General features: G+C 34.0%; 1 long non-coding RNA gene across 2 annotated transcripts; it reads left to right on the plus strand.

Moving 5' to 3' along the window:
- The first annotated feature begins 873 nt into the window (after nt 1–873).
- Nucleotides 874–3,658, plus strand: LOC111240768. Of its 2 annotated transcripts, none has more exons than XR_002666325.1 (3): nt 874–1,435; nt 1,813–1,905; nt 3,082–3,658. It is a non-coding gene; the product is annotated as an uncharacterized LOC111240768 (long non-coding RNA). The 2 variants fall into 2 exon arrangements; XR_002666326.1 differs by lacking the exon at nt 3,082–3,658 and adding an exon at nt 2,309–2,415.
- The last annotated feature ends 7,195 nt before the right edge of the window (nt 3,659–10,853 follow it).

Consider the following 10,853-nt stretch of genomic DNA (forward strand, 5'->3'; position numbering starts at 1 on the left):
TTTAGGTAGCGTGGTGCACCTTCTCCCTTTGCTAGTTTCCTTGTAAGAAAAATTTACGTTTTTTTGGATCTCTTATGGCATTCCAACCTGAAGTTGTACATGGGTCCTTGCATAGTGTCATTCCCCCGCCAATGAAAAAGAATAGGGTGAGAATACGGTGTCACTGTATTCTCACCGTATTCTTTTTCATTGGCGGTCAGAGTGGACCTAGGCAATGACCCAGGTTCGTCTTTGGGTTGAAATGCCATAAGAGATGCAAAAGATGCAATTTTTTCTTACGAGGAAACTAGCAAGGGAAGGAGGTGCCACTATGCTACCCAAAGACATGAGAAAAACTACACCACAACACAACGTCGGTTAATGCAATGTTTGACGGCTTTATAGACGTCGTACGTGTCACTGAACCAACGTCTATAGTACCCTTAGACGTCTGTCAGTGCAATGTCTGATGTCTTTATAGACGTCGAGCTTTGCACTAAACCGACGTCTATAGCGACGTCGCACTTGCAGAAATCCGACATCCCATTAACGTCACCCGTAACAACATCGATTCGGAAAGTGACTTTAAAAACCCAAAATAAGTTATGTCTAAAGCCTTTTTTGCACTAGTGAACTATTCTATTCTCACTAGTGCAAAAAGATGCTTTTAAGTATGCTATTTTAACTCGATTATAAAAATATCATACTTAAAAAATATGCGATGACAATTTTATAAATAAAAGATGTTATTTAAGTAATCTAATACTTAAATTTATATTTAAAAAGTATGTGGTGACAATTTTATAAATAAAAGAAATTAGTTTAAGTCTGTTAATCCAATAACAGACTTACAATTTTTTATTTTTCGTCTGTTTAAAGATAATGAGACTTCAATTTTACACTTATAACATATGCTAATACTAAAATAAAAAATTAAACCTATCTTTTTAAAAAAAAATTATGTTTCAGAGAGCTAAACCCTCTCATTTCTCTCCATCCCCATCTTCACGCAGTCTTTCTTTCTTCCATCTTCCATCTCCAATAATTTGCTTTTCAATCTCTCATCCAGCCTTTCTCCCTTCCCATCTCCACACCAATAATTTGCTTCTCAATCTCTCATCCAGTTGGCAATGACGACCTCTGGCGACTACCGGCAGCGATGCGTTGACGAAATAATGCCAACCAACTTTCGTGTTCCAGCGTTGAAGGAATGACTTTCGAAGTTGCGATTTTGGGATTGGAGATTTTGATTTGGATAATTTCGTGTGTTCTGGGCTCATCTACATATTGTTGGTGCATTTTTGGGGTTAGGATTTCAAATTGGGGATTTGGATTTCTAATTCAGACTTTCGGGTTTCCGTGGTGGTTGATGGTGTAGTTCGGTGTCTCCAATAACTAATGTGCTTCCTCTCTGGTGCTTCTTGTCTTTCTTATCAGGGAAGCTTTTGAAGATTGGGTACGAGTATTTTTTTTTTTTAATGTCTTTAATATTGCTTTTCTAATACATTTTACTTAGGCTCTCTAGGTTTAGGTGGTCACCATTTAGCCTTTCAGACAGAAATTTTATGGAAATTTCTGACAGGGGAGGCTATAGAAAAATGTTGAATATATATATTTTTTTTGTAGAATGTAGAAATAAGCATTTTATCAGTATGTGCTTACAAGTTCGTGAATTACCATACATATTTTGTTAACTCCTCGTTTTATCTTATTTTTATTTCTCTTGTTGGAATCCTTAGTTGGAAATTCTTCAGACTTCTCACAGATTAGATTATAGATTTGTGTATTCTACTTCCTAATTTCTGTTTCCATCTTTTATATTTTGTATAACAGAAGCATTTTCAAAATGACATGTCCATAAACAACAATGATATAGACGTTCTGCAAGATCAAAATTGGCCGTCTATAGCCTTGAAGAAGTTCGAGGTTGGACACATTATGCATTTTTGTTCTAATTTATTTTGATATGTCTATATTTTGAACTAGTACTAATACGTATTAGTCGATACCTTATTAAGATAAAAACTGAGATTAATATAAATAAGTACATTGATATATTAAAGTTTTATGAACTTAAGGACCTAATTTAAATTTAATGATAATATATTATTTAAATTCAAACTAAAACATAATTTAATATAGATCTAAAGTTTCACTGCAGTAGCATGATTTTTATCATGATTAATTTGATAGAAAACTTTTAAATTGACACTAGAAAATTCATTTTTAAGGCTTTCTTTATTTTTCTTTTATTTCTTAACTTTCTTTTATTGTACATTTCTTTCGTTTATTTTATTATTTATTATATTTAATTTTCTTCTTTTTACAGGTAACAGAAAGATTAGTTGTAAACAATTTATGAAATTTAGTAGTAATGGACAAGTTATCTTCTAAAACGTGAAGATTAATTTGAGTACTTTGTATCAAATTTATATTAGAAATTGAAATGTAATGTTAAAATATATAGTTTCCAAATTTTTCATATGTTTAATATTTTTCATTTCAAGCGTAATTTATATAATTTAAGTGATTTTGGGTTAATTTATTAGATAATGATAAAATAAAAATTAAAAAAAGAGTAAATTTAAGCCGGTCATAATAAATTTAAATTCGTTATAATTCTTTTTTTTATAATTGGATAAAGATTTAAGTCTGGTAGTTATCAACAAATTTAAAATTTAAGTCTGTTGGTCAACAACATACTTAAAATTTTAAAATTTAAGTATGTTGATCAACAACAGACTTAAAATTTTAAAATTTAAGTATGTTGGTCAACAACACACTTAAAATTGAAGTCTGTCGAATCTAAATCTGTTATAAAACAGACTTAAAAACCCTGTTTTGTAGTAGTGTCTACTTTTTTGATCTTCCACATCTTCAAAAGTTGTAAGTTATCTTTATTTTTTCCTCATCCTTTCTTCTTCTACAAGAAATGGCATTGAATTACATAAACCAAACATTGTAAACTTATTGAGTTTATATTACCTTACGTTATAAATCATATTTTGACGTATTTCAAGTTAAATTTCTGTTTTTGATTTCTAATTATGTAAAAAAATTTGTGAAATCAATGAGTAATGAACATGTGTCTTTCTCTGATAGGTCAATTGCAAAAAATTCATTGAACAGAAGTGTTCCTTCTACCATTTGGCAGGACAGGACTTTAGATGGATCAGAAATGCTTCGCTTGTAAGCCATGAAATAATAATATGGCAACTTTCCTATTATACATATACTTGGAACCATGTGTATGCGTCCTATTTCGTTTTCATTTTAAAAGAGGTGGTGACTGGGGAGCTGGATTAATTGATAGTACATGTGTATGTTAAGATCCAAACAATTGGAATATTCTTAAATACATTAGAACAATTAGTGAGTAATAGTCAATTTGTTATGCTAAGACAGTAAGAATAAAGTAATAAATCATATTTCCTATACATAGGAAGAGTCGTGAATAGTAGTACATGTTAGAATTGAGGCTAGGAGAATTCTTTAACTTTGAGATATGCAAGCACTTTATTATTCTTTGTGAAGTTTAAGTTCTTGATACTGTACCCACATTGGGATAAGACAGGGAACTAGGCTTCATTAATCAAGATATAAATTTCTCCTAAAACTTTGAGATATGAAAGGCCCTAAAACTAATTGTAAATGATCCACATTTCTGCTAGTAAAGCAAAGGCAAAGTTATAGGATAATAGTGGAGATGCACGTGATTGTTAAGATTTCAGTAAGTGTACTGAATCGTATCAAATAATAATAGTTTGGCAAGACCAAGTATCGTTTTCTAAGAGACTCACGATACTAAACTGTTGTATAATTGCTTAACTAATTAGGACTTTAAGAACAAATTTCTGTGGTTTAGAATGCATAATGCAGAAAAGTCAATATGAACGCAATTGTGATCAACTGAAGAGAAACACAAAAGTGAATGATTGATTTTAATATGGGATGAATATGTTGTTGGGGTTTAGATTTCACCTAATCACTCTCATGTATAAATTAGAATCAATTGAAATGCATGAGAGTTCACAAGGTTACATCATCCCCAACAAAAAATAAGGTTTAGTTCTCCATTGTCATGGAGAAACTAGATGTACAGTGGAATAAGAATAAAAGATAAACCCTAAAAACTGAAGAGGAGAGCTCCCGCATCCAATTCTGCCTTTAGAGAGTCGAAAAGTGTATTAGTGTGTCTCCACTGTCAAAAGATACAAACCCTATGACGTCCAAGTCCTTAAATAATGCAAAAACAAAGTCCAAGCCTACGTCGTAGGTGCTCAGCGCCCCAACTTAGGGCAGTCAGGAGGTGATGTGAGAGGATGGCGATCAGGGGCGCTTAGGAATGACTCTGGAAAGCTGGCTCTCAGCGCCCCAAGAAGGGCGCCCAGGAGTGAATGCAAGGCTTCAGCGTTGAGCGCCTTAGAAAGGAGCAGCCAAGCGTTAATGCGAGCCTCTGGCGTTGAGGGCCCAGAAAGAGGCGCTTAGGTGTCCTTCGATCTTCCTTTCTAGTGCTTTTTCAGTCCTTTCTGAGTTCCAACTCCTAGGTACTTCAACTGCTTTTCCAAATCATTCCAAATTCCTACAAAATCAAGGGAATTAGTGATAAGAATCATAAGTTCTAATCTCAACTCCCTTTATTCTCTAACTTAAAACAAAAACAAGAGATTAAGCAAGTTTCTAAGTCGAAAAGGGTTCATTTAGTATCAAAATTAAGCCATATATAACATTAAAATCAACCGTTATCACAACCCCAAATTTGAAACTTTACTTGCCCTCAAGCAAAACAAAATATAACTTAGCTTAAACGACAAAACTTCAATGGTTCAGCATATCACAAAGCACTTTCTTCTAGGACAAGTAATCACTTATAACTGCTTATCACTTATATGGAGCTTCAATCTCTATCACTCCATTCACTTTAAGCTCTTTCACAACCCATAACCTGTTCTTGTATTTGATTGGTATGCCAGGTTTCAGTTCTTCATGTCCGCCCACCGAGTCTTGATGAATAATCTTTCCTTTACTATCTTTCTCTTATTTCATTACCTGTGAGAAGAAACAACTTTTACCTTCCTTAACTGATTTAGAAGCTTTAGGACTAGTCACTGATGGATCTTCCTCTGCAACTTTAGGACTATTCTTCTTTACTTGCACCGACTACTCATTATTGAAGACATTGAAAGTTAGTTCCTCATTCTGGTCTTTAAGCATTAAAACTCCATCATCTACATTAGTGATCACCTTGTCCGTCTTCATGAATGACCTTCCAAGAATGATAGGAATCTTCATATCTTCCTGATAATTGTTGAAAAACTGTTATTTTCATACTTAATTTTGATATTAAATCACACCCTTTATGGCTTAGAATTAGCTTGAAATCTTGCATTTTTATTAAGTTAGAGAATAAGAGAGTCAAAGTTGGTTTTCTTGGTTTTATGCTTGGTTTCCCTTGATTTTGTAGGTTTTTGGAATTAATTGAAAGAAAGGTTGAAGATCAAATGGTTGCAGTATAGAAAACTCAATCAAAATGCAGAAAAGTCAACTAGTCAACTAGAAAAGTAAACCAGTTGACCAGAATGTTGACCAAACCGCTGAGCGGCAGTTTTAAGCGTTAAGCGGCAGTTTAGGGTTCTTTGGATGCTTAGGCTCCAATCTACCAAGTTTAGGGTTATTTCTTCCATTCTTTCATTATATCTCATCTAGATTCACCATGATTATGGTGAACTAAACCCTAGGTTGTTGGGGAACAATGTAATCTTTGAAACTCTCTTATATCAAAAGTCTTATCTTCTTTATATGCTTGCATATACTTATCTTTATCAATTGTTGGGTTCCTTACCTTTGCTTAATTCTTTTACCGTTTAACTCATTCGGTAAATGTTGTTTATCTTTATTGATACGGGAACGTACAATAATGTCATGAACTGGGGGGAATTCCTTGATTATGCTAATACCGCCTAGGAATAGGGGTAGGACGATCAATTGTATTTTGCTTCTGTTTATCATGCATTATTAATTACTAGGGGAGGCTACGAATAACAAGCCAGTAATTAGTAATAGGCTCTTTTCACCAAGGAATTGGGTTAAGGGTAGACCAAGAAAGTTTGCATGACAATATGATAAATAAGCAAATTAGATAAGAAAAGTAGATATAAGAGGGTGGATAAGATGAAATTGTAAACCCCAAGAACTTCATTCATTCAGAGTTTCTTGTAGCCAACTGATTCACTGCATTTTCATGTTTGCTTTTGTTTTGCATGCAAGACCCTAAATTAATTTCTTTTCAAGTCTTATGTGATTAGTTTACATGAAAGTTAAGGCCTAAGAGTCCTTTGGGAAACGATACTTGGACTTACCCATTTTATATTAGTTGATAACGATCTGGTACACTTGCCAGGGACTTAACAAGTTTTTTGCATCATTGCCGGGGACTCGTGGTTTAACTTATCTAAAAGTGTAAACTGATTAAATTTGACATGATTTTTTTATGTTTATTTCTATTTTTGTTCTAATAAATGGTTTCTAGGGTTTTGTGCCTAATGTTTGCAGGATGCAATTTGGACAAGAATTTGACTATATGGGCACTCAATTCTATCAAAATGATTTTAACTACTGGTGGGAACCTCACTCAAGCATGGATCAAGCAGGAGAACCAAATCAACAATTACTATTGGAATGGACAAGCAGGAGAACCACATCAACAATTACTATTAGGGCAACATGTATCTGCTTTGAATGAGCAAATCAACAGATTGGACGAGACATTGGAACAACTTATCCAAATTAGCCTTTCCTCTACAGAAGAGAGTGAAGCAAGAAATAAAAGGTTGGAGATACATATTCATCACTCCAATGAGATATTGAATTCTAGGGTTAATACTGCGGTTAACTCTAGGGAGAAATGTTAGGCCACTGGTTCTGAAAGTGATAATGTTGTTGATGAGGAAAAGATAGAAAGAGATGAGGAGAAGATAGAGGAAAAGATAGAGATAAAAGAGGAAAAGATAGAGGAGAAAAGGTTGAGTGAGGAAGAGAATGAAGTAGTGGAGAGAAAAGAAAAAAGAAAAAGTATACAAAAATAAAGAAGAAAAGAAGAAAAGAGAAAAAGAGAAAGTTGAGGGAGGAGATTAAGAAAAAAAGGAAGAGAGGGAAAAAGAAAAGATCATATGAAAAATCTCTTCCTCGTCAAAAGAAAAATCATAGGAAGGAAAAGAAGTTTAAGTGCTTTATGGAAATTTTCAAGAAATTGGAGATTAAAGTTCTTATGATTTAGACATGGAAACAGGTGCTTGGTGTTCTCAACTTTTTGAGAAAATTCAGCAGGAAGAAGAAAAAGAAAATAATATCAAGCAAGGGGAGTATCTTTTTGTTTTTATCTTTCCTTTTTTATTTTTCTGTTTTTATTTTTCTATTCTTATTTTTCTATCTTTATTTAAAATAATAATAATAATAATATATCTTTTTCAGTTTTTTTTTGTTTTTTTTTTATAAAAAAAATTTAAAAAAACGAAAATTAAAATAAAAAAATATCTTTTGCTATTTTTATTTTTGGGCTAATTCTGTGTTCTAGTGCAGTGTTCTTTAGTATGTGCAGGATAAATATTTGTATTAGGAGCACAAGATCATCAGTAGGCAGATAAGGAAGGAGAATTGGTTCACCAACACCCTGATGTGAAAACTGACAAACCCAAACCTAGCACACCAATGAAATTTCAAAATAGGTTATGGGTTGTCAAGACTATCAAAGCAAATAGAGCGCGCTCTTGAGATTGAGAATCCTTAGAGTCGGTGACAAGGAAATTTTCGAGATTTTGTTGGTAGGAAGAACGCCAACATAGAATATCAACACCTATTGATGGGTGTTTGGGCTTTACCAGGTCAAGCTAATGACGTTAAAGAAGCGTTTGTTGGGAGGTTATATGCTGCTTCTAATGGCAGTGATGATAGTACCTATTGATGGATGCTTTTAAGATATCTACTGATGGATGTCACTGATGAATGCTACTGGGATAACATCTAATGAGGGATGCTAGAAGATTTAGGTAGCTACTGAAGGATACAGGGAAGCACACCTACTGAAGGGTGTTGGAAAGGTATGCACTTACTAACAAGTGCTAGAAAGGTTTGGGTCAGACTCGTGACGTTAAACAAGCGCTACCTAGGAGGCAACCCAATTTTCTAAACTTATTTTTTTAAATTATGTTATATTTGCTTCTTTTTTTAGAATAGGTGTTGATGTACTTGGTTTAAAACTTATATCTGATGCAATGGGTTGATGATGATTTGTGATGAGTATGCTTGATGAGGCTTTTATATTAATTGATGTCGAGATGATATAGGAGATGCTATATAAAGTTGGTGGTTCCCAATATGTGTGAACAGATGCATGATAACATGATTGTGATTGTGATATTGAGTAGGATGTGTATCTATGTATTGGAACTTGAAATTAGCATATGTGAGGTTTTGAACTACAGAGTTCTTGATTGAATGATTGTTATTACTTTAAAAGCATGAATGACTTTGCCCAGGTTTCTATGATTAAATCACTTGCTTACATGTGTCATATGATCAAGGCCATTTTTGATTTAGCCTTTCTTAGCCAATGCAAAAAGTTTCGTCCCAATCAAAAAGAGCACAAAGTGTTCTACCCCTTTTTGAATCTAAGCCTTAAACAGTATGTGAAAACCCTTTTGAAAATCTTTACATTGAGTTAAGTTGATAATTATTGTGTGGTATTGATAAAAGTTCAAGTTTGGGGCTGTTGGGAAAGTTGAAAAAGAAAAAGATAAGCATTAAGCTAATGTGTTGAGCAAAACATGAAAAGATGAAAAAGAAAGAAAAGATAGAAAAGTAGAGTGAGAAGAAAAGCTTAATGCAAAGAAAAGGGAAAGTTGGGAATGAGTGAGATTGGTTGTGTAAAGAGAGTTTGTGCTTGAACTATGAATGTTGAATAACTCTCTTAACTCAAGGATTTTGTGATCTAGAAAAACCAATGTTCTTTTTAGCCCAACTTCATTATAAGCCTGAAAAGTCCTTGTGATGATAACTTGCTTGTAAGTATGATTGATTGTGGTTAAATGAAAGGCAAAGTTAATTTGTGTGACATTGTGATAGTAGAGAGAATGATAAATAAAAGGGTAGACCAAGAAAGTTTGCATGACAATATGATAAATAAGCAAATTAGATAAGAAAAGTAGATATAAGAGGGTGGATAAGATGAAATTGTAAACCCCAACAACTTCATTCATTCATAGTTTCTTTTAGCCAACTGATTCACTGCATTTGCATGTTTACTTTTGTTTTGCATTCAAGACCCTAAAAGTAATTTCTTTTCAAGTCTTACGCGATTAGTTTACATGAAAGTTAAGGCCTAAGAGTCCTTTGGGAAACGATAGTTGGACTTACCCATTTTATATTACTTGATAACGATTTGGTACACTTGTCAGGGACTTAACACTTCCCCCATCTCCATCACCACAAAATTCACTGAAAATTTGAGTTTATCAATTAGAACCACAACATCTTCCACCACACCATAGGGATTTTTGGTAGATTTATATGCCATTTGCAAAATCATCTTTGTAGGTTTGACTTCAAGACCACCAATCATCTTCAGCATAGATAAGGGAATTAGATTATTGCTAGCCCATAAATCAATTAGAGCTTTCCCTATATGATACTTTTGTTAAGCCCTGATAAGTGTACCAGATCGTTATCAAGTAATATAATTGGTAAACCCAATATTGTTCTTCCCAAAGGACTCAAAGGCTTAATCTTTCGTGTAACCCAATCGCTTAAGAGTTGAGAAAAGTATTAAATTTAAGTGTTGAATGCAAAGAACAAAAACTAAACATGCAAATGCAAATGATTCAATTGGCAAGGAAAAACTATGGATGAATTGTGTTGTTGGGGTTTACAATTTCATCTTATCCACTCTCACATATCTACTCTTCTTATTTACTTCACTTGTTTATCTAATTGTCGTGCAAACTTTCTTAGTCTACCCTTAGCTCAATCCCTTGGTGATAGCCTCCCCTAGTAACTAATAATGCATAGCGAATGGAAGCAAAATACAATTGATCGTCCTACCCCTATCCCTATGCGGTATTAGCATAATCAAGGAATTTCCCACCAGTTCATGACATTACCGTACGTCCCCGTATCAATAAAGACAAACGACTTTTACTGAATGAGTTAAACAATAAAAGCATTAAGCATAGATGAGAACCCAACAATTGATAAACAAGTATATGACAAGCATATGAAATAAATAAGATTTTGGATAAATGAGAGTTTCAAAAGATTACATTGTTCCCCAACAACAAAGGGTCTAGTTCACCATTGTCATGGTGAAACTAGATGAAAATAATGAAAGAATGGAAAAGCAAACCCTAGATTTGATAAAAAGGAGCCTAAGCATTCAATAAATATTCTCCAAGGAGTGTGAAGTAGCTCTGGACATCTTCCTCTGCCAAAGAATATGTTTCCAAGTCGTACTGGGGCTATATATAGGCCAAAAAGATAACAGAATCTATCAAAATCCAAGTCCATAAAAACAGATCACTGTTGAGTAGCTAAATGCACCGCTCAGCGGTTTGCCTCCAAACCGCACCACCGCTTAGCGGCCAATTTCACCGCTGATTGGTTTGCCCCTAATCGCTCTGGGCGCTATGCGTGACCGCCTGGGCGCCAGGCAGAGACTCCCCCTCGCTTTGGGCGCTCAGTGCTGAAGCTTGGTGTTGAACGGTCTGTAGACTCTTCTTTTCTTGCTTTTTCTTCATCTTTTCTTGAGTCTATGACCTTCCTACTTCACTTCCATCCTTAATATTCATCAAAACCCTACAAAACAATGCAAAACAAGCATAATA

Source organism: Vigna radiata, unplaced genomic scaffold (assembly GCF_000741045.1).
Source record: "Vigna radiata var. radiata cultivar VC1973A unplaced genomic scaffold, Vradiata_ver6 scaffold_426, whole genome shotgun sequence".
In the NCBI taxonomy this organism is placed as follows: Eukaryota; Viridiplantae; Streptophyta; class Magnoliopsida; order Fabales; family Fabaceae; genus Vigna; species Vigna radiata.